Source organism: Lissotriton helveticus, chromosome 4_2 (assembly GCF_964261635.1).
Source record: "Lissotriton helveticus chromosome 4_2, aLisHel1.1, whole genome shotgun sequence".
Taxonomy (NCBI): Eukaryota; Metazoa; Chordata; class Amphibia; order Caudata; family Salamandridae; genus Lissotriton; species Lissotriton helveticus.
The window spans coordinates 59,487,077-59,508,379 of NC_136064.1; the positions used below are offsets into that span (position 1 = coordinate 59,487,077).

General features: G+C 45.8%; 1 long non-coding RNA gene across 2 annotated transcripts in view; it reads left to right on the forward strand.

Moving 5' to 3' along the window:
• Nucleotides 1-19,977, forward strand: part of LOC144752039 (uncharacterized) — a 54,417-nt gene extending 34,440 nt beyond the window's left edge. For both annotated transcript variants that reach the window (XR_013594013.1, XR_013594012.1), the window contains 2 exons: nucleotides 2,648-2,869; nucleotides 19,600-19,977. This is a non-coding gene — a long non-coding RNA (uncharacterized LOC144752039). The remainder of the gene's footprint in view (nucleotides 1-2,647; nucleotides 2,870-19,599) is intronic.
• Nucleotides 19,978-21,303: the final 1,326 nt, after the last annotated feature.

Genomic DNA, 21,303 nt, shown 5'->3' on the forward strand with positions numbered 1-21,303 from the left:
GGCTGAGGCTGGGCTGAGGAAGCTGGTGTATCTATCCATGAGACATGTAGGGCAGCTACCTGGCAGTGCCATCATACTTTTGTTCAGCATTGTCTTATGTCTTGCAAGCCTCTGTGGACAATTTTGTCATTGGCAGTATGAATGCGGCTGTAATTTAATCATGTATCTGATTAAACTTTTCTATTTCCTGCATGAATTCCTGGTGTCATGCATTTTTCTTGGTGGTTTTTTTTTTGTTGAGGTCCTCAATTGTGTAAGGAGTGGGACAAGGAGGACATATGAGGGCTAATGTTTCATTACTTACTGGTAATCTTCATTACCCCCGATTACTGTCCTCCTCGTCCCACTCCTGTTCCCTCCCTCCCACTGTGGTCGTGTCCAGTCTTGTCGATAACAGGTATGGCGGTGGGAGGAAGGGGTTTATATAATAAACATAAAAGAAATTCTAGCGTTTGAGACTAGCCTGTTGGTAGGCAGGATTGCCTCACTTGTCTAAGTACTGGGATACGGAGAACCTTAATCAGGGTAATGAAGATTACCGGTAAGTAACACAACATATTCCTCCAAGAATCTCATGCGGCGTTAATAAATAGTTACAATTAAGTTGCAGAGCTTTTAGTCAAATATCCTGATACCTTGTAAGGTTTCTTTGCTAAATGGCTCTTTGTAAAAACCTTCCTGCATAAAATGACAGAGGATACCCAGGAGGTGTGTACCACTCTCAGAAACGTAGAAAGATCATCAACCTGAAAGGGTGTTAAACACAACATGTTGGGGTTAGGTAAACAAATAGCAAAATACACAGCACATAATAAGGCAACAGTTGGTCTTTCAACTGACCAGAGCTCTCACTGTATGCAATTTTGAATGGTTCTTATACACTTTTCTTCTCAGTACAAATCTGTGGAGCATACACATGTGGTAGAAATGTAATTTAAAAAAAAATCTCACAGAGAAAATATGAGAAGTATATGAATCGAAGGTAAAGACATACCACTGAATTATTTATTATTCTAAAATCACACTTCTCTTTGCCAATGTTGAAAGTGATTCTACTCTTTACAGGATACAGGAGATGAGCTGATGTACTACCTCAAATGTAATGTCTTCTAGGGCAACGGGAATCATAAAACGTAGCATGTTTATTGAGGCTGGTGAACACTTCAAGTTTATAAAAACAATATTCAAATTTCATTGTGTAAAATATATCACAGCACAGGAGATGTGCTGATGTACTACCTCAAATTTAATGTCTTCTAGGGCAATGGGAATCATAAAGCTTAGCATGTTTGTAGCAAGGCTGGTAAACACTTCAAGTTTACAAAAAAAATATTCAAATTGTATTGTGTAATATATCAGTGCACATTGTGATTAGGCCTAGGCAAAATACAAATCATGCCGGAGTAATTGGCATCATTTAGGTAATTTTGCATAAGACAATTTAGGCAATTTATAGAGATTATGTCATTACACCACATTTCTGAATTTCGGAGAATTGTTTTAATGAGAGATGTACTGTTTTTGAATGTGAGCGGCATTTCAGATTTATTTTTACCTAAGCAGACCATGAATGCAAAATTACAAATTTAAATGTGTGTGGCAGTATTTTGAACTTAAACTTAGATGTCAACAAAAAATTACATTTTCGAGTTGTATTTTTACAGCAAACAGTAATTTGTTAGTGTGAGATGCATTTTGAAAAATGACACGTATTTCCACTGTAACTTTTCGGATTTACAAAACTCAAAATTACATGAGTTACTCTCGCCCCTAGTTGTGATGCACATGTTAAGGAAGCATGAATATTTAAATCAACAGATATTCACAGTTATGTTTTCTCAGACACCCTTTGTTCCGGGATGCAAAACTCTGTTGGAATATATATGTATACATGCACTTAATGATTTGTACCAGACTACCTGTTCACCCTTATTCGCCTTTGTTTGTTTCAATAAAGGTTTTGAAAAAAAAAAAAAAAAAAAAAAAAAACTCTGTTGGAATAATCTCCAAGCTTCTGCTTTTACATATTCATTATCACTGTCTTCACCGTCCTTAAAGGTAGCAAGCAGAAAAGTATTGGCAGTGCCTTTATTTGCACAAGTTCATAGGATGGTGCACATTACTAATTGTCTTAGCAGATACGAAAAACCACAACTTAAACACTAGTTAATTAGTTGATTTATATAGTGCGGCTTATCACCTGTGAGGGTATGCAGGCGCTTTTGATGGGCATGGGTGAGAATGTGTGATCTGGCCAGAATCACAGGAGACTGGAACCCAGTTCCCCAGCTCCCGAGTTGGCATCTATAGCCGCTGCACCACATCCTCTCTCCTATAGTAATTGTTGTTTCAAATATTTTCATTCCCCAGTACTCAAAATTTCTGCCCTGCCATCTTCAGATGCCGCTGAGATAGACATCTATTCCAATCTGAAGCTTGTTCTTACTGCTATTCCTAATGTGGTCTATTTGCTCATGTATGCTGAGGGTGGTGTTGGTAGGATAGGTCCAACATGCAGAACCTAGAATAGTACAATTCCCCTGTTGAGTGGGAAAAGTTGTCTGCGTGGCAATGGAAATGTACCTGTGCCCTGATTGCCCAAATGTACTGTTGTTTAGCTCCCTAATGTTGGTTTTTGTTTCCGTAGGTAGACATGGATCATTAATGTGCTACCCCACGGGAGAAGCGCAGAAACACCTCTGATCGCTGCTGAGCACAACCGCGTAGGATAAAGAGAGACCCTAAGCTTGCTGAGTACCAAATCTAACTCCATGTGCAGCGACTCACCAGAGCAGGAGCAGAGCAGTTGAAAGTGTCCACGGACGGGTCATCCTCCAAGACGCTGCATGCTTCCTCACTGCTGGAGCGGGTAAGACTTGTTACGGGTCTACTGGGCTCTGGGGGACTATCTGTTGTAAGCCCTGTGACGCTAAACACTTTTGACTGTATTTGAAGAGTCAAAGTGTACCCTTGAGAGACTGCTAGTGATCATTCCCTGGATGCAGCCACCAGGGAAGAGGAAAAAACCCGATCTCATTGTGAGGACGGGGTGGAACAGGAACTTGCCAATGAAACACTAGAGCCCCGACATCAAGAGGGAAATGTTTTGTTGCCTGTGAATACTGTAACCTTCCTTTCAATGAGTAGAGTTAGAAACAAAATACTTATTTTGGTTATAAATGTAAGCATTTTGCTGTATATTGAGCCTTGTTCATTAATCTGTATCTTCACATTCCCCCTGAGGGAGACTGAGACTGCGTGTTCCCGTCTACCACTGAGAGTCAAGTGCAGAAGAGGTTCTTGACCCAGTTGCCCAGGATCTGTAGTAGGTCGGGCCCAGGGGCATCAACAGCAAAAGGCCTCAACCCCTATGGTTGGGCCCAGTAAACCCTGCATGCCCCTCTGATAGGGTTTTCTGACACCACTCTGCCCATGCTGCTAAATTGTAATCTAATGCCATTCTATTCTGAATCAGCATTTTAGTGTGTGCATCTAACTACTCTAATGCACTGGAGTTAGCACCATTTCTCTTGAGTTTTATATTTCATCTTGCTTTTTTTCTAAAGCAACAATTATGCCATAAATTGGAATTCAGTCAGGAAAGAATCAAGTTGTAGTTGAAGCTGCTTGCCTACCCTGCACTCACGGTAAAGGGTGGTCATCAAAGTGTCTCATTGCAGGTACAACACATCCAGGACAAAATCTCCCAGTCTAGTCCAGGAGCAGCCATGGATCGGCTTGAGATCTGCATATGGAATGTGCATAGCCCGTTTGCTGATGCGCTATGAACAGCAGTTGAGATGAAAGACGGAATTCATAATAGGGTGATTTGAAAAGAATGTTTTCTACAAGGTCACATTCACTCTTTTCTATGAAAATACTCAATGCATTCCCTTCATGGTGCTCAAAGCCCAAGATGATACACGTCTGGCCTACTAAGGCCCAAAGGATTGGTACATTTTCAAAGCCCTGCTGTTTTAGCTCTTAAAACAAATCTGTTTGTATTATGTTCATATATAACTATGAAGAGATATTCTGACTTCTATATATGTAATCACAATTGCACTCACTATTAATCAGATATGAATATTGTCGTCTATTTTCCTGAAGCTTCCCATAGCATTGGATTAATTGCAAACGTTTCATGGCCTTACAAAGTTCAGCAATACATAATGCTCAATGTTGCATATTGCAACTTTTCCAGTACTATAACCTCATTTTTAAACCTTTTCAAGGGAAGCAGGATTTTGTGAGAATAATTGAGTTGGTATTGTGTATATGAATGATATCTCCCCTTTAAAGCCATCCTGTACTTTCTTGAGAAGAAGATCAGGACCCCTGCACAATAAATAGGTTTTTGCAGAGAATAACAAGTTTCTGTCAGATATTGATTTTGCATTGATCTGAATTGGGAGAAATTGTATATATAATACTAGGTCAATGTTATATCATTTTTAGCTTTTTGCTTCAACTGGCCTTTTTCTCGTGAGAGTACCCTGGTCAATTGAAATTACAATTTTGGATGATCCTTTGCTTTACTGTCTTTAGACTTCCTGACTTGTTCTGATTAATTTTCAACACTAGCACACACTAGCAGTCCTGCACACCAAGCAAGGATAAGCTACCCCACATCCAAAGGCAATTTTATGCAAATCTATCAAGAAGTAAGATCTGTTTATCGGATTTTTCCAGCAACAGTTTGTAGGAGTTAGTCCTAATGGCATAGCGGGGGCATCCACAGCAAAGGTGTATCCCACCATCACCTAGACATTTCAGGCAGCAGCAAAATTAGCTGCCCATAGGGATCCATTAATCAACAGAGGGCAGCATACCGCAGACAGAGGTGGTGACGATGGAGTAATTAGAGTCGGTGGGACCAGAGGGCAAGACAGCAGCAGAGGCAATTCTGGCAGAATATTCAGGTCTGGCGTCAGGCACAGATCTAGAACCAGAAACAAGAACTTTGTCATCTCTAGGAGGAATAGCTCACTTTAGAATACCAGGGAGCTAATGGTTTCTTTTTGCAATTTCTGCTTTTCATTGAGCCAAGAGTGCTAACCTACATTACAAGGAATGAGTTGAGATTTCTAAGAAAGGTATTGATGACAGATGCTGCTGGTGATGGGCATGGGCAGATTGTAGGATGTCAATGGAGAAGTCTTAGAATCAGCAGAAGGTTTGACGTGTTCTCTTTTATGACCTTGGGGTTCTGGTTGGACTTGATGCAAGGTGATGGAACTGATTGGTGGTTTGAAGTGAATCATACAAGAGGTTGAGAAGACCAAATTCCAGGTTGTGTCCTTTGAGTGAGCTGGTTCGCTGATATACTGTATCACTTTGAGTAAGGTGATGAGGTTCAGGATGAGACTCAAGAGACTTGTGTTATTTGTGCTTTGGTTGTCGCGATCCCTAGCCATATAAAGCACCATACAACCCTATAGTTCCATACGAACCAATGCACATTTTGAATGAACACTCTCATATTTGCTACATATGTAGTCGGGGAATGACAGAGCAAAGATTTGACTTACTAGAAAGATTGACCAGGGAGTATCAGGCAGTCTCCCAAGTAATTCAGGCAAAATGTGTCTGCACAGTTGTTTAGTTTACCAGTTTTATGGGAGACTGGTTACATCAGTCCAGTTTATTTCTTTGCATTTTGGGACTTGTAGTCGAGTTTTTTTAAATTCAATTCCTGAGACCTGGAGTTGAGTAGCTAGTAATATCAAGACCTGAAACATTTGGCAGATGCTGGGACTGTACCCCAGTATTACAATTAGCTGCAACTGACTTTTATTAATGCCATAGTTTGGCAGCCGATTTGTTAGCCACCCATATTATAAGGAATATCACTTTGGATGGACCTCAATCAGCAGAAACAGTTCAGTACTGTTGTCGAGGCAAGCACCACTATCACGTAGAATATATGTTAGGAGACCTACACGATAATACATGCTGATATGTTAAAAGCATAAAATGAGAAGCACGTGGTCACACTACACAAGTGACGTTTCACCCTTACAAATCTCTATTGGTTTCCAGTGCTGCAGAGACAAAAATAAAAAAATGTAGGTAGCATATTTGAAGCTTGGCCAGAAGTTTATTCCAAAGCAAACTTGAGATCCAGTAATGCGTATCTGCTTGTTTGAACCAGATGTAACCGAAAGCCCTGCGAACTAAAACCTGTCCACATGGTGTGAAATATGTCCACAAATTAATACTATTCATATCCTGGCCACTTTAAAACTCTCTTGCTAAGCCTCATATTGAAAGAAACCACCCTAACCATCTAGGAAAATTCTAGGATTACCTCCAGACCCAATCCATCAAGTAGAGGCGGGACCCCTCCGGGGCAGTTTGGTCACCACTGAAGAGTGGATCTGAAACTTCTTCCTACTCTACAATAACCTTCACAAGCTGGATGCTGTTTTATCCAAAGTAAGGCTTCAACAATCTTCAAGAACTTCTGTTCTCTCAACACTATCAGCACAAAGGAGAGTCAATCCGTCACCAGTCAGAGCGCAAGACAAAATGAAATAAATAAATATGACAGTGTTACTAAGTAAAGTACTCTATTGCCCTTGGACCACCTATGTTCTTTACACAATTGGGTAAATATAAATGAATAAATAAGTACAGGAGAAGAGGCCAGGAAGACATGACACCCAGCGGACCTATTTCTGTGCTTAGTTAAGTAGAGCTCACTTCCTACATGCTACCAAGAGATAGGGCCAGATTCACACAGATGTGTCCTACTCCTGGCTTAGACATGACTTTGTGGATCAGATTAGGCTCTAATTAGTTCCTGTTTTGCCTCTAATATAAATGCTTGAATTGTGTGCACCACAACTCAAAATACATCTTTATACTCTAAACACACAGGGCCTCATTTATGAGAAGTAACGCATCCCTATGTGCAAACAGTGATGCGTCACTTAGTGTGCTCTCTTTGCAACATGATTGATGCTTCACATTAACTGCATGATGCATCATGTCGCAAGGAGTTACAGATACGTCAGTATTTCTGATGTATCTGTATGACGCTAAAGTGATGCATTGCTGGAGTGTGTCACCAAAGTGATGCAACTCCAGCAATGTGTCCTTTCACAAGGGGCAAGCCCCATGTGAAAGGGCCTGCGTCAGTCTTACGCCGGACGTAAGACGTAAGATATTGATGCATTTGCGTCCTAGAAGTGGCGCTGTGAAATCTTATAGATTTCACTGCGTCACTTATATGACCCTTTCTTGCGTCAGAATGCCCCCCCTGCATACATTATACCTGGCACAGGTGTTTACAAAGTGACGCATCTACCTAGAAGCGTCACTTTGTAAATATAGTGCAACAATGCACATTTTTACGCCACGTGTGCGTCACAAAAAAGTGACGCACCGGCGGCGTAAAAGTGAAGCACGCCACTCATAAATTAGACCCACAATCACAAAGCCCAACCCATTAGGTTCGTCAAACCAGTGGAAACCTCATGTTGAAAGCACTGAAAGAGTTTGCAGGAAGGGAGTGTTTCAGGACAAGGACAGAGGGGCGCACAACATTAGTCCTGATAAAAGAAGACAGCAAACACGAAACCACCAAAAAGCTCAGGGTGGAACAGATGACTGCTGAATGTATAAATGTGTTAACAAATGAATTTGAGGGCTGCAGAATGTGTCGTTTTTGTACAACAAGAAACCGACGAAGGTGAACTATTTGTTATAATCGAAAATCAACACTTTGGCATTTTTAATATAATGAGTGAAACAAAAGTCAGCACGCGGGCATGTGATAGAGCTCCGAAAAGCAAAAACCATTAGAGATGAATTAATTGAAGCCACTTTTGAAAACCTGAAATTTAGAGTGGCCGTGTTCTGAATATGAATGAGCTTTTTCTCTTTTGGATAATGCAACGCGAGCCAAATGTGAGACTAAGGCGAAGAATGTAGTGTTAATGGCATGAAAATAAATGGACCGAATATTGTCGTCAACTCGAAAGCTAGTGTTTCAGCTTCTTTTCTGCAGGGTGCCTGCAAACACGTTATCCGAATTAGAATTTGTCTTTTTTTTTATTTCAACGTGTTTTATTTAATTTTATAAACAACGTTTTCACACAGGCACAGCTCACTTGTAGAATTAAAGTAACTTAAAAAATGCAAGAGCTGAGAATTTGGACGGGAAACACAAGAGACGAAGACCCTGCAATTGTGGGCAATGAAATAACTACATTTGGTATTAAATTATAGCAGTTTTATATTAGAAAAGGGATGGCAACATTTAATGTAAAGTTTGCCTTTTCATTCGTAGCAAAAGCCCCATTAGTAGGAGGTCAAACGATACCAAAAGTAACAAAAGTGTAGAAAAGATGCAGAAAAATGTGCCTATGTGGGATGTTCATGCGTTGTTTCTCATTACTCAGGGCCTTAACTGAATATTGCCTAATGGTTAACATGTATGAAACGAGTGACGGTATTTAACAGCTATTTGCTGGACAGTTTCTGTGCAACAACATGGCTATCAGAACCATTTTCTGTAATCTTAGCAAACAAAGGCAACTATGCATGCTCACTATTAATCCCCTAAACAGAGGGAATTATGTCTAAGTATTGCATGTCTCATTAGCATAAAAGGCAGGGGCATGTACAACGAAGTATGTATTTATTTAAACTAATTAGATGCAACAAGAAAAAAGAAAAAAATAAGTTTAATTTACACCTATAAGCTGGACTGTGGAAATGATTTCTGCATTTCTCAAAAGTTGTTTTGCACTCATGAAAGTACATATGTGTAGCGTCCTCCCCAGCCCGGGCACTCACCACATACAGACGGTAGTTTTTTCATGTCTTTATTCAGCAGCAGATAGAGGTAAACTCAACATTCTAAACCTGCATTCACTTCACTACGCTCTAACACTTATGTCATAGGTGATCTGTGTTGGCAATATTGATAAAACAGCAGCCAATGGATTTTCAGCTGTCCATTTATACCCAGTCTCTTTGCTGACATCAATGCTCGGCGAGCGATGGCCACATGTCTGAAGTGCAAGGAATCTTGCGTAATGGACTTCCCAGGACGTTCGGCAGTCACCATGTGTCCTTTGCTGGTCACGACATGAAAGGGTTCAGCATCAAAGGGAGCATCAGATTTTCTCTTTCGAGGCTGGTGCATGATCTCCTTTCGTGAGGGTGACATTTTTAGAATGTCGTCGCTTATCAGCATAGGGCTTCATTTTCTTCTTACAACCCAAGTCATTGATTTGAACAACTTCCTCAGTAGGAGATCTATGGTTGTTCCACTCAGGTAACTTGGTGGTCATGGCTCTTTTGAACATCAGGGTCACAGGGATTTCTCTGAGGTTGAGTGAGCGTTCTTTTTCAAATGTTTAAGATTAAGTTTTTCCAACACAGAACGTTAAACAGCTTTCTTCAAAGTACTCATGAAATGTTAGACTATGCCATTGGTCTGTGGCCACATAGTTGTCCTCTTCCTCTAATGCTTCACATTAAGGGGCCAGATGTAGGTGTCAAAATACCGGTCGGAATCGGGCAAAAATACCGATTTTCGCCTTTTCCGATGGTATTTTGACGTTGGTATGTAGGGGCACTGAAAACTTACAGATTCGGTAATTTTACAGAATCAGTCATTTTACCGCTCGGTAAAATTACCGAATCTGTATTTTCCTATGTAGGTAGCACTTCTAACAGTGCTACAGGGCCTTTAGAATTCGTTATTTACCATGCAATACAATTGCATGGTAAATAACGAATTCCTGTGTACATGCACATCTGTGCATGTACCCCTGTGCCATGTGGCACACAGACATGCCCTTAGGGCATGTCTGTGTGCCACATGGCACACAAGCCAGAAACAAGGGTGCAACAGGGTGTCACAGTGACACCCTGTCCCCCTTGTAAATTCGGTAATTTTACCGATTCAGTAATTACCGAATCAGTATTTGCTATTGAATCCTATGGGCTTCAAGGCCCATAGGGATCAATGGCAAATAACGATTCTGTAATTACCGAATCGGTAATTACCGAATATTACCGATTAGGTATTTTTACCGAATCATTTACCTACATAGCAATTACCGAATTGTAAATACCGACTCGGTAAAATTCGGTATTTACCATTAGGTAATGTGCTATTACCTACATCTGGGCCAAGATGACTGATAAAATCTCTGAATTCTCCAGTTGGAAGGATTTTGTCAGATTTTAAAATCACAGGGTCAGCCCATGTGGCATCTAATTCTATGACCCTTTCTTGAATAATAATAATAATAATGATAATCCACATTTGTAAAGCGCACAATCACCCGTTAGGGTTTCTAGGCACTGGGGGCCGTCGGGAAGATTAAGCAAGCTATTGCCCAGAGTCACATGGTGCTGGACTAATCTGCCGCCGGTGCCAGGGATCGAACCGTGATCCCCAGCTTCCGGAGTCAGTCGCCCTGGCCGCGGCGCCACACCTCTTCCATGGTGATTTATGAAATATCTTGTGCTAATGGAAAATAGGAGTTTTCATCAACAAACACCATCAAATGATGCCGATTGTCAAGAGGATCGAAAACAAAATCAACAGCAATTTATTTCCCATGCATGCTTTGGCAACTCTGACATGTTTAAACTGTGTTGAGTGGTTTTCAATGAAAATCAGTTGCATAGATGACAGGCCTTCAAATCTCTTTCAATCCTCTTGAGATGAGTCAACCAGAATCAGTCTCGGAGAGTTCGTTTTGTGACAATGATTCCATGATGTCCTTCATGGGCCACCTCGATTATCTGTTGTCGCAGACTGCCAGGAATAACAATTCTCAAACCTCTCAGGATAATACCTTTTTAAATAACTCACAGTTCATCTTTGACATTTTTGAACTTCAGGTACTCACTGTCACTGGTATGAGAATGAGAGTGCGGGTTCCAGGGCTGATGGGTAAGAATGTCTTTCAGTTTTAACATGGCATCATCTTGACTCATGGCATTGAAACTAAATGAAAGCTGGTGTGCTTGGTTTTAGAATAAAATGTATGTAAGCTCCAGCTGTCTTAGAAGGGGTACCAGGGCATTGCAATGGCACTTTTGAGAAATAGTCAACAGGGTTTTGATTTTTCCCTGGATGGTGCACATTTGTGAAGTAGTACTCTCCTAACTGCAGACCTCAATGTTCAATGCGAGGAGTCAGTTTTGCCTTTGGATTGCAAAAGATGGTCAACAATGCTTGATGATCGGTCACTAGCATAAAAGGCTTTGCTCATAAGAACAAGTCCATACCACTGCTAAACTTTCTTTCTAAGGTTAGGTATAAGCATGTTCAGTTTGGGACAACGTTAACTTGCATATGCCTCAATATGTCTTTTCAGATTTGGGTGTCCACTATGCTGGGCAAGGATTGCGCCTAACCTGACAGGGCTAGTTGTAACAACAACATCTGTATGAAGTTGTGAATCAAAATATGCCATTTGAGTGGTGTTCTCTATGGCATATTTAATTTTCTTGAAGTGTTGCTCGCACTCATGTGACCAATGAAAAAGTAAACATTATTTGCCGTAAAGTCTCTTAACAGAACACTGACAGTGGCAAAGTCTTATGTGTCTAGAACAGTAACTGGCCATTCCAACAAATTAACATAACATGGAAATGTCTTGTGGGATTGGCAGTAAATAATGCTTGAATCGGTTGTCATACCCCCATCAGAAAAGATTTGGCCAAAGAATTTTTAATTTGTCTTGTGGAACTCACTTTCATCAGCATTGAAAGTTAAGTCAGCATCAGCGAGCAAATAGCCCACTTGTGTGACAGCTTTGTCATGTTCCATTTGAGTAGCTCCGAAAACCGATATGTCATCACTATATTTAAAAGCATTCATGACAGGCTGTATGATACGTCGAATGACATCATAGAAAAGCTCTGCTGCAGATGGCACACTGAAATTGAGTTTTTTTTTATATTGGAACAAACCAATATGTGAAGAAAAGGTTGTATTATCCCGGCAATTCTCCTCAAGTTCCAGCTCATGATATCCTTTATTTAAATCAAGGCCTCGGGCCTCAACTGCGCGCGCGTGTTTGCCCTTGTGTCTCGTAGGAGCAAAAAACTGTGTATAGCGAACTACGTCGGCAGGAGAGCGACTTGTGGTATGCTCCCATCCCCCTGTGCGTCCCCTGACCCCTACGCGCCATCCGTGTCTTCCTCCCCAGCCAGCCGCTGCAGTGTAGTGAGCATGTGCTCCCACCGTTCCGCTATGGGCTCCTTCTGGAGCCCCAACGTCTCCTCCCTGCATATGGCTGTCCACTTTGCCCAGTCCCACGCCTGGAGGGAGGAGGTCCACGCCCGTACACATGGCGGGTCATGCGCCTTCCACCTCCTTGTGAGTAGGCGCTTCGCCACCACCAGCCCCAGGTCCAGAAAGCGGGACGCTACCCTGTCCTTGGAGGGTCTCCTGAAATGGTGCAAAATATACTTGGGCCAATCAAAGGGTATAGTGCGGTTTGTGCATCTTCTTAGCAGCTCGCTGATGGTGCTCCAGTAAGTGCCCAACCCAGGACAGCATGTGCAGAAATCCCGCCCCTAACTCATAGCATCTGGGGCAGAACGCATCAGTCTGACAGAAGTACTTATTGATCAATTCAGGCGTAAGGTAGGCCAATGAAAAGTTGAATCTGGCGGATTCGCATATTTCTGGGGATGCGCACCGGGCTTTTAAGGACCCTTTCCCACTCCTTGTCGGTGAGCGGCCTCCCCAAGTCCATCTCCCACTTGCCCCTAAGGGGCCCCAAGCTGGTCGCCGCCATGGCCGCAGCCAGGGGTTCGATAGCCAGCGCAAACAGCAGCGGGGACAGGGGGCATCCCTGTCGGGTGCCCCGGCCCACCGCACTCGAACTACGGGGTTCTTGTATTAAAGATCAACCATTTGCAAAAATTTGGGGTCAAGCTCATAGCACATCAGGACAGTCGATAGGTAACCCCACTCTAGGCAATCGAACACCTTCTCTAGGTCTAAGATCAGGCACCCCGCCTTAGGCCATTCCCTCGAGGCCTCAGCTGGCACTCTGAAATACCTCCTGAGATTCAAGGACGTGGACCTCGCTGGTACAAACCCATTTTGGTTCGTGTGTATTAAATGAGGGACCACCGGTGCCAATTGTTCCGCCAGTATCTTAGCGAAGACCTTATAGTCTGCGTTGAGCATTGCAGCGGCCGATATGAGCCAAGGACTGTAGGGTTTCTACCAGGCTTAGGCAGGGAAACCAAGAACGCCTCCAGCATAGAGGGGGGAATGTGCCCTCTTCTATCGCCGTAGCGTATACCTTGTGGAGTAATGGCGCCAGGAGTTCCCTGTGTGCTTTTCTTTTTAGTATTCGGCAGGCAGGCCATCCGGCCCCGGGGTCTTCCCTCATGCCATAGACCGAATTGCCTCTCCGACCTCCGACCTCCTCCAGCATAAGGGGTGCACCAAGCATGTCCTTCTGCTCCACAGAGGTCACAGGTAAGCGGATAGAGCCTAAGAACCCCTCCAAAATGTGCCTAGGGCCGATGCCCCGAGCCCTACACAGCTGTGTATAGTGGTCAGTCAAGTCTCGGTGAATTTCGCACTGCGTGTACACCATCTCTCCCCTTGATGTAGTTAGGGCTCCTATCGGGGCACCATGTCCCTCCCATTGTGTCAGCCAAGCCAACAGTCGACCTGCCCTGTCCGCCCTGGCATACGTTGTAGCTGTTTGTGCTGCATACTTGTGACATCTTAATCTCTCCAGGAGCGCCGCGTGCCTGGTGCGAAGGTTTTCTAGCGTGCGCGAATGCCCACCCGTGGCTTCCCCCTCCCGCTCATACTGTAGCTTCCATGTGCGTCAGAGAGGTAGAGAGTGTTTTGTGTATATTCCACGTGGCCCCCATGCAATGCCCCCTAACAGCAATTTTGTGTGCATCCCACTCAACCATGGTATTGCTCGCAGTCCCCTCATTGGCATCAAAGTAAGCGAGGATGGCCGTGCCTAACGAGGAGCGGAATTCCGCATCCTCCAGTACAGCAGGCTGCAGCCCCCACGTGGGGACGGTAGGATGGTCTGCCTCCCGAGTAATCTGAAACCACAGAGGGTTATGATCGGAATATGTTCTCCCCAGGTATTCTGATTTCACAATAAGTGGGAGCAGGGATCGGGTGCCCACCATTCTGTCCAACCGAACATGCAAATCGTGGACTGACGAATAGTAGGAATAGACATTTTCTAATGGGTGCTGTACACGCCATATGTCAAGCCGCTCCCAATGGGACAGCCAGCTCTGGAACGCTTGCGCATTGGACACTACTGCAGCAGCCCGGAGGGGAGGGAAGGACCTGTCCAATTCTACATCCAGCACCATATTGAAGTCCCCGCCAAGCAGCCAGGGAAGACCAGCGTATGGGTGGAGGACCTGGGTCAACTGTGCTAGGCCTGGTCTGTGTTCGGGGCGTAAAGCGATCCTAGGAGGACCTCCTGACCATTCAGCTGCCCCCTCACCAGTGAATACCTGCCCTCTCGGTTTGTTTCCTTGCAAATGAAGGGGACGCCCGCCCTTACCCATATCAGGGTGCCCGTGCATGTGCAGAGAAGACCGTACCAGGTATCTGCCCCCTCCAGCATCTACGGAGTTTATCAAGTTCTGTCTGGGTCATGTGGGTCTCTTGCAGGAGGGAAATCCCAACCATGTGTCTCTGCAGGTAGGAAAAGATGGAGTAGCATTTTGACGGGGTGTGCATACCACAAATGTTCCAAGTCACTATGTTAGTTTGCGTCATGTGTCCGGGTGTGTCACACCAGCATGGGGCAGGGGAGCCACCTCGGGAGGGGGGAAGACAAGTGTACCTTCCGGGAAGGGAGTGTATGTGTGCCGCATTAGAAACTTAAAAACAACTGCAAACAGTGCAACTAGTGGGGCGAATTCCCAACAGGGCATACGTCCAAACCTCAATATGAACCACCAGTAATGAACTGTTAGTCCAGCTTGATGGCTAGTGGGGTGCATGTGATGTCAGCAACCAATCATTGCTGTGCCCCTATCTGAAGCTTCCTGTGTTCGCACGAGGTGTGTAGTGAAACACAGATTGGTCAGTAGTGCAGGTTCGGTGAGGACCACTGGCACGGAGGCCCGGAGGCGCAACATCTACGCAGCGCGCCCTGGCCTCATATCAGCAAGACAAGCCCCAAAAGCACTCATACATTACATCAGGCAATAAATGGCGCGCTCAGCGTATAACACAGTTCAGCAGCGTGCGCGTGGGCAGCTTGAAGATATGCAGTGTACAGAATGCTATGCGGCATGGGCCTTGGGGGGCGCCCATGGCACTACTTAATCACATGATCTGGTCAGCTGTTTGGGGTGTCACTTCTGGCATGTTCAGGTCTTCGGAGAACACAGTGGACGGAGATGACGAACCACTTGTTCCTGGGTCACTTCGTGCCTGCGTTTCCAGGTGGGTGACATTGCTCACTGCACCACATCCTCAAGAGCTTCCTGTCGCTCCATTCGTATCTTCTCTGGGCAAGGCGCGATTGGGCAAAGGCCTGTGTCCCGGCGAGTCCCCCGGTGCCTACGTCGTCTAGATCTCCTCTCCTGCCAGCCACTTTCCTCAGGACCTGTGGGTCGCGTTCCTTTCCATTGACCCGTCTCCTCCAGCCAGTCACATATATCTGATGGGGCATCAAAGAATCGGGCACCTTCCTTCGAGACCACGCAGAGGCGGGAGGGGAACAACAAGGAGTAAGGCAACTCCAGTCCCTGCAGGTGACGCTTCACCGCCATGTAAGTGCTTCTCCGTCTCTGAACTGCCGGTGTATCGTCCGGAAAGAACATCACCTGGCTGTTTCCCACGTGAGGTTCCCCAGGTTCCTGGTTTCGCGTAGCACCACATCGCGGTCATGGTAGTTAAGGAGTTTGAAGAGGAACGGGCGAGGCCGAGCCCCCGGCCGGGGCTTCTGAGCTGGTACTCTGTGCGCCCTTTTCACCACAAAGTGCGGTGACAGCACCCCCCGAGGCAGGAACTTACGCAACCAGTTCTCGATGTACTGCTCTGGGTTTACCCCTTCCTCATTCCCTGGGAGGCCCACCAACCGGACATTGTTGCACCAGGAGCGCCCTTCTGCATCCTCCATGCGATCTTCAAGCACGTGAACCCGATCAATCATGTCTTGGAGCGCTATAGTGTGATTTTGCACCACAGGGTGTATTTCCTGGAGTGTCTGATTCTGCACAGCAACCGACTCCGCCAGCTTACGGTGGTCGGCATAAAGGAGAGTGGTCTGACGTGACTTTGTCAATCCGGGCTTCCAGCGACACTTTTGTTTGTTCCAGGGTAGTGCCAATCCGCTCCACTGCTGCCAGCACAGAGTCCATTTTTGCCACAAGGGCCGCCGCCTGAGGTTCCATGGTGCTACCCTGATGCCCCGGGAGAGGGCCGAGACCATCCACCTTCTGCCATCTATTCTGCGATTTGTCCCGCAGCCGGCCCATCGTCAGTTGTTGCGCCATAGGCATCCGCGGGTGTTCGTGTAGGCAGGTGGGAGCAGTCAGCCATGGGCCTTCCTTGTCTGAGTCGCTCCTCAACAGCAGGGGAGGGGAGTCACTCCACCAGTCTGGGGGTCGTGCCAACAGCAAGAGGAGGAGCTCCCTCCTTGAGGGGGACACCGCCGCTGTCTGGATCCGTGTCGCGGATCGCCTGACATCAACTCGGGGACAACGTTGGTGGCAGCCCTCCTTCCCCCACACAGCACAGGAGTGTTACGTTTTCTCCGCCGTCACTAGGCATCACCCCACTCGTGTCGCCTCGTCGACCCACCGGGGCCCTCGGGCCGGCGGGCGCTGCAGTACCACAACGAGGGGAACACAGTATACCCAGGACCTCTTTGGCCGGCAAGTGCCCCCTCTGCAGGTGACGTATCTCTCGCACTGGATGGATGCCACTCTAGCTGCAGTGTTTTTCAAAATGGCTCCATCGCTAACATGGCGCCCAGGGACCCACGCTCCAGGCCACAGTCACATAGTCCTCATCAGTGTGCCTTTCCCTCACACCGCTCAGTAAATGTTCAGGCCACAATGCCACAAATCTGGCCCTAGCAGGCTGCACACTCAGATTCCTTGCCAGGTGCAATGTGATACCTCTAGTTCATATGAGCCCTGAGTTCTGACCGCCAGCTCCAGTTTGCGGGGGGCGGACTCTCCAGTTCCTCCCCACCGCTCGCTTGGCTCCTCACCGGTATCGCAGGCCGTGCCTCTGCTGCAGGGACGCCAAAATTTAGGTGCGGGCCACCTCCCAAGGGGCCAGTGCAGGAGCAACAGTCTCGCCCGTGCCCCCGGGCACCACACCAGCTAAGCTCCACCACGGTTATTGCCACTGCCGTAGGGTGCCAATCTCCCCCAGTACTTATGCACCTCCATGGGCTCTCTCTTGGCTGCCCCCGGTCCTGCTCCTCTCCACGGGGTGCCTGCAGCCAGCCTCACTCCTTCAGCGGTGCAGGGCCCGGTCTCCGGCAGGTCTCAGGGGCCGCCTTGCCCCGTTCCAAAGCTGCTCCTTTCTCCAGCTCAAGCCCCTGCCCCCCGCCCCCACAGCAGCCGTGACAGTCTGCTCAGGCTGCAGGCTCAGGCCCCGTCAGCAACGCTCCTGTCCGCCGCATCCTCGCCTGGCGCCGCGAGACGTCTTCTGGGGCACCCACCCTCGTGTGGTGGCACCTCTGCTGGCCCTACTTCGGCCACCCCGGGTCCTGCTCCTCACCTCAGAAGTCTGGCGGCGCCACAGGTAGGGCAGGTCTACTGGTCTCCGCAGGTCCCAGGCCACAGGGAGCACACGTCCCAGGCTCTATCAGGGCTTGAGGGCAGCCGCACTCACCGCTTGCACGGTCCCGCACTTCGGCATCTATCTTCAGGGCTCCTCCACAGCAAACGTGTCAGCCCGCCCAGTTTACAGGCCCAGGCTCGTCCGAGGCGCTCAGATGCCGCCCACCAACCGCCTCTTGCTTAGGGTCGCACCCCGTCTCTTCGCCCAGCGGTGGCTGCCAGCAACGCAGGACCGCGGGGCCTATCGATCCTCCGGGGGGCACCACTCGGTCTAACTCGCAGGGGCGCACGGGCCCAAAGCAATGTCCGGCGCCCTCAGCAGCACTCCAGCAGCTGCGCAGGCCTCACCAACGGTCGCCTGATCCCAGGGCACCTTTCGTGACTTCCTCCGCCAGGGCCGCATTGCCTCTGTCTGTGCATGGGCCCCGCTGCCACAGCTCCGACCTGGGGACTGCCGAGCCCCACGAGCTCCCCGCCACGTCCTCACACCGTCTCCACACAGCGTGGATGTGGGACACACCTCGGGAGGAGAATTATCAGGAGAAATAGGGGTCTAAGGATGAAGCACTAACAGATCACGTCCGCCATGATGGCTGGCTAGCCATTCCCCCCCTGGATGTCTCTCTCTTTCAATTGCCTTGTTAGCCTGCCGCAGAAGTGTACAGCTCCTTCACTGTCACTTTTGGGTACTGCCTCTGTGGGAGAAACCCATGGCATCAGACTACTCAAGGATATTAAGTTTAAGTAATGATTCAAGTTATTTTTGAACTGCTTCTTGCAAATGAAATGCAATCTATCTGTCTCATTGAGTAATAGGACGGATGTCCTCATTAATGTTTAATTGAACTTTCATGGTCTTGAGTTTTCTTAACCCATGAAACAATGAAGGGAACTGACATACTATTTTGTGATGAGCATTCACGTTATAGTTCACGGATATCAGTCCCATATCAACAGCTGTGCTGAAACTAAGTAAACACGCCGTGGGCGCCGTAACTTGAAGTACATGAATAGGGGCTTGTACTTTTGCTTTCTTGTGTTTCAGCTTGGCTACAAAAGAACCTTGACTTTTTAAGGGCTTTAATGCAGCCCATGTGAACACTTTAGTTTACGATGGCGTAAGTCAGGGCAATAAACATAGTTCATTGTATTTTTCCTCAGGCATAATGTTTTGAAGCACCTCTGTTGATAATGAAAGGTTTGGAACACCTGTTTATAATAAGGGTAGTCTTCGAACAATGTTTGAATGATGTTGGTGCTTTTTCATGTCCACTCATCTTTGATGTATGTTTTCCTTCACATGCTATCAGTCCCACATGTGCACGTTTCGCTGCTGTGAACATCAACATTACACACTTCTTTTTTGAAATAAGGTTGTCTTTTTTCTCCCTTTGCTTATTATTAAAAAAGAAAAAAGAGTAACTCTTTAACTTATCTTGCGAGGGAGTATGGAAGTGGGACCATGATTCATTGGGGATTGGGGGTGGGGTTTCCCAAATTTGTGACAATGTGATGTTTTTTCACATCTTTTGTGTACAAACTAGTTCTGTAAGTCGTGTATGATTCATATTTGTCTCTCTTATACTATGTTGTTGTCATTGGAGCGTCTAGATCCCAGGTTCCCTCGTTCTTTGAAATTTTCTATGAAATATTGCTTTTATATTCCAGTCTTGAGCCCGTTACCTATGACCAGATACATTTGATAAACATGAATTATGTATTGATTATTAAATTGATCTTTTAAAGGAGAAAATGATGAACATGAAGAGGACTTATACATTTTTGAATTCTTAATTACAGATTGTGCTGTTGTCTCTCAAAAAAATTCTCCTCTCTCCCGACTGCTTTGTGCCCTGAGGAAGGTGTGGCCCAAGATCTGGCCATACACCGAAACGCGTGTTGACGCTTCAAGATTGTCCCGCAACCTTGCTATCTGAGTCTCTATGCTCCTTTGAGACTCCACGGGACCGGATTCATATTTAACAACTGGCAATTGCAATTTGATATGATTTGGATGAATGAATGTGTGAACATGTGTGAATTGGATAGGATTGAATGAAGGGATGTGTGGGATTTGGATTGAATCCACTGACTATTTATTATGTTAATGTAATTGTGTTCTAATTTAATGTCTACATTTATGTGAAAGCCAAATAAACATGAAGTTTTTTGTGTCTACCTACTTGCTTCGGATGTATTAACTATTGTTGGTTGGTTGGGCTCAAGACTGATGATCTAAAATTGGGACTCTATTCAGAGCCATTGTGTATCTGTTCGGGCAGCTTATTCTTTATGTTGAAGTGTCCTTGATTCCGCTGCCTGCCTGCCCTTTATTTGCCTTTTCAGGCTGCCCCTTTGTTGTATTGGTACACACATAATCTTCATCTTCACTTGATATTGATACTCAAGAACTTTTCAACTATGATTTAGATAACGATCAACTTCGTTAGGTGTCAATTTGCCTCACAGGGTGTTGTCACTTGGCCTTGTGGGCGTGTGTCGAAAGTCGGTTGTGGAGAATACGGGCAACCATATTGTCTTCGCACTGCGACACACTTAACTTTTCTGTTGCTTTGCAAACCATCACAAAATGGTTCGCCTTCCCACAGCCATCGCAAATTTGTGCAATGGGGCAACAATGGCCTTTATGTAGAAACAACAACCTAACCGTGTCGCACAACTTGTTTTTTGGTGGGGACAACATCACTATATGTCCCTCTACCTAGTGTTTTGGCTTACTTTTCATGTTCCTGACTGCCTCACTTTGGGCACCTCTGGCCTCCATGTCAGCTGCATGTCAATCAGCACACCCTTCAGCCCTGGCAGCCATGAGAACTCGCTACACGTTAAGAGTGTCATCCAGCATTCGTCATCGAAAGGAATCTGACAGGCATCCATCAATAACTCTGAGAAGTATAGCTTCCTCATCATTAAATGCAATGAGCTTACTGTGTTTGATGAGGATATCCAGTCACTCAACAAATTCATCGATGGTTTCACTCACTTTTTTGTCATTCTTAACTGAGAAACTACCTTTTGCAATCTATCTTTGTCACTGGGTTGAACTTGAGATTCAAGGCTGCTTTTATTTTGATTAGACTGTATGTAATTTTTATCAGCTTGTGGCATTTTCTTTATGACTTCTTTTACATCTTCACTAGCAAGGTTCTTAAGATATTTGATCATCATTTTGTTATCAGCTTCTTCTATTGCATCAATGAAATCTTCAAATGTCTCTATCCAAGCAGGTCATCTGTCACCAGTATTTTGCTTTTGGCGGTATCGAATAGTGATGGTGGTTTCAAGAAGGTGACGACATCGTAACCATTGGTAAATCTTCCTGATGTAGAAAGTAAGGTTCTTTCTGAAGCTACTTGGTAATCTTGTTTATGTAAACTATCTCTGAGGCCTTGCGACATGCCGGCCTCAGGATCGTCTTTGATAATGACAGAAAGCGTGGCCTCTGAATACTTTCATGATACTAAGCACCTCTCTCGGCTTTAA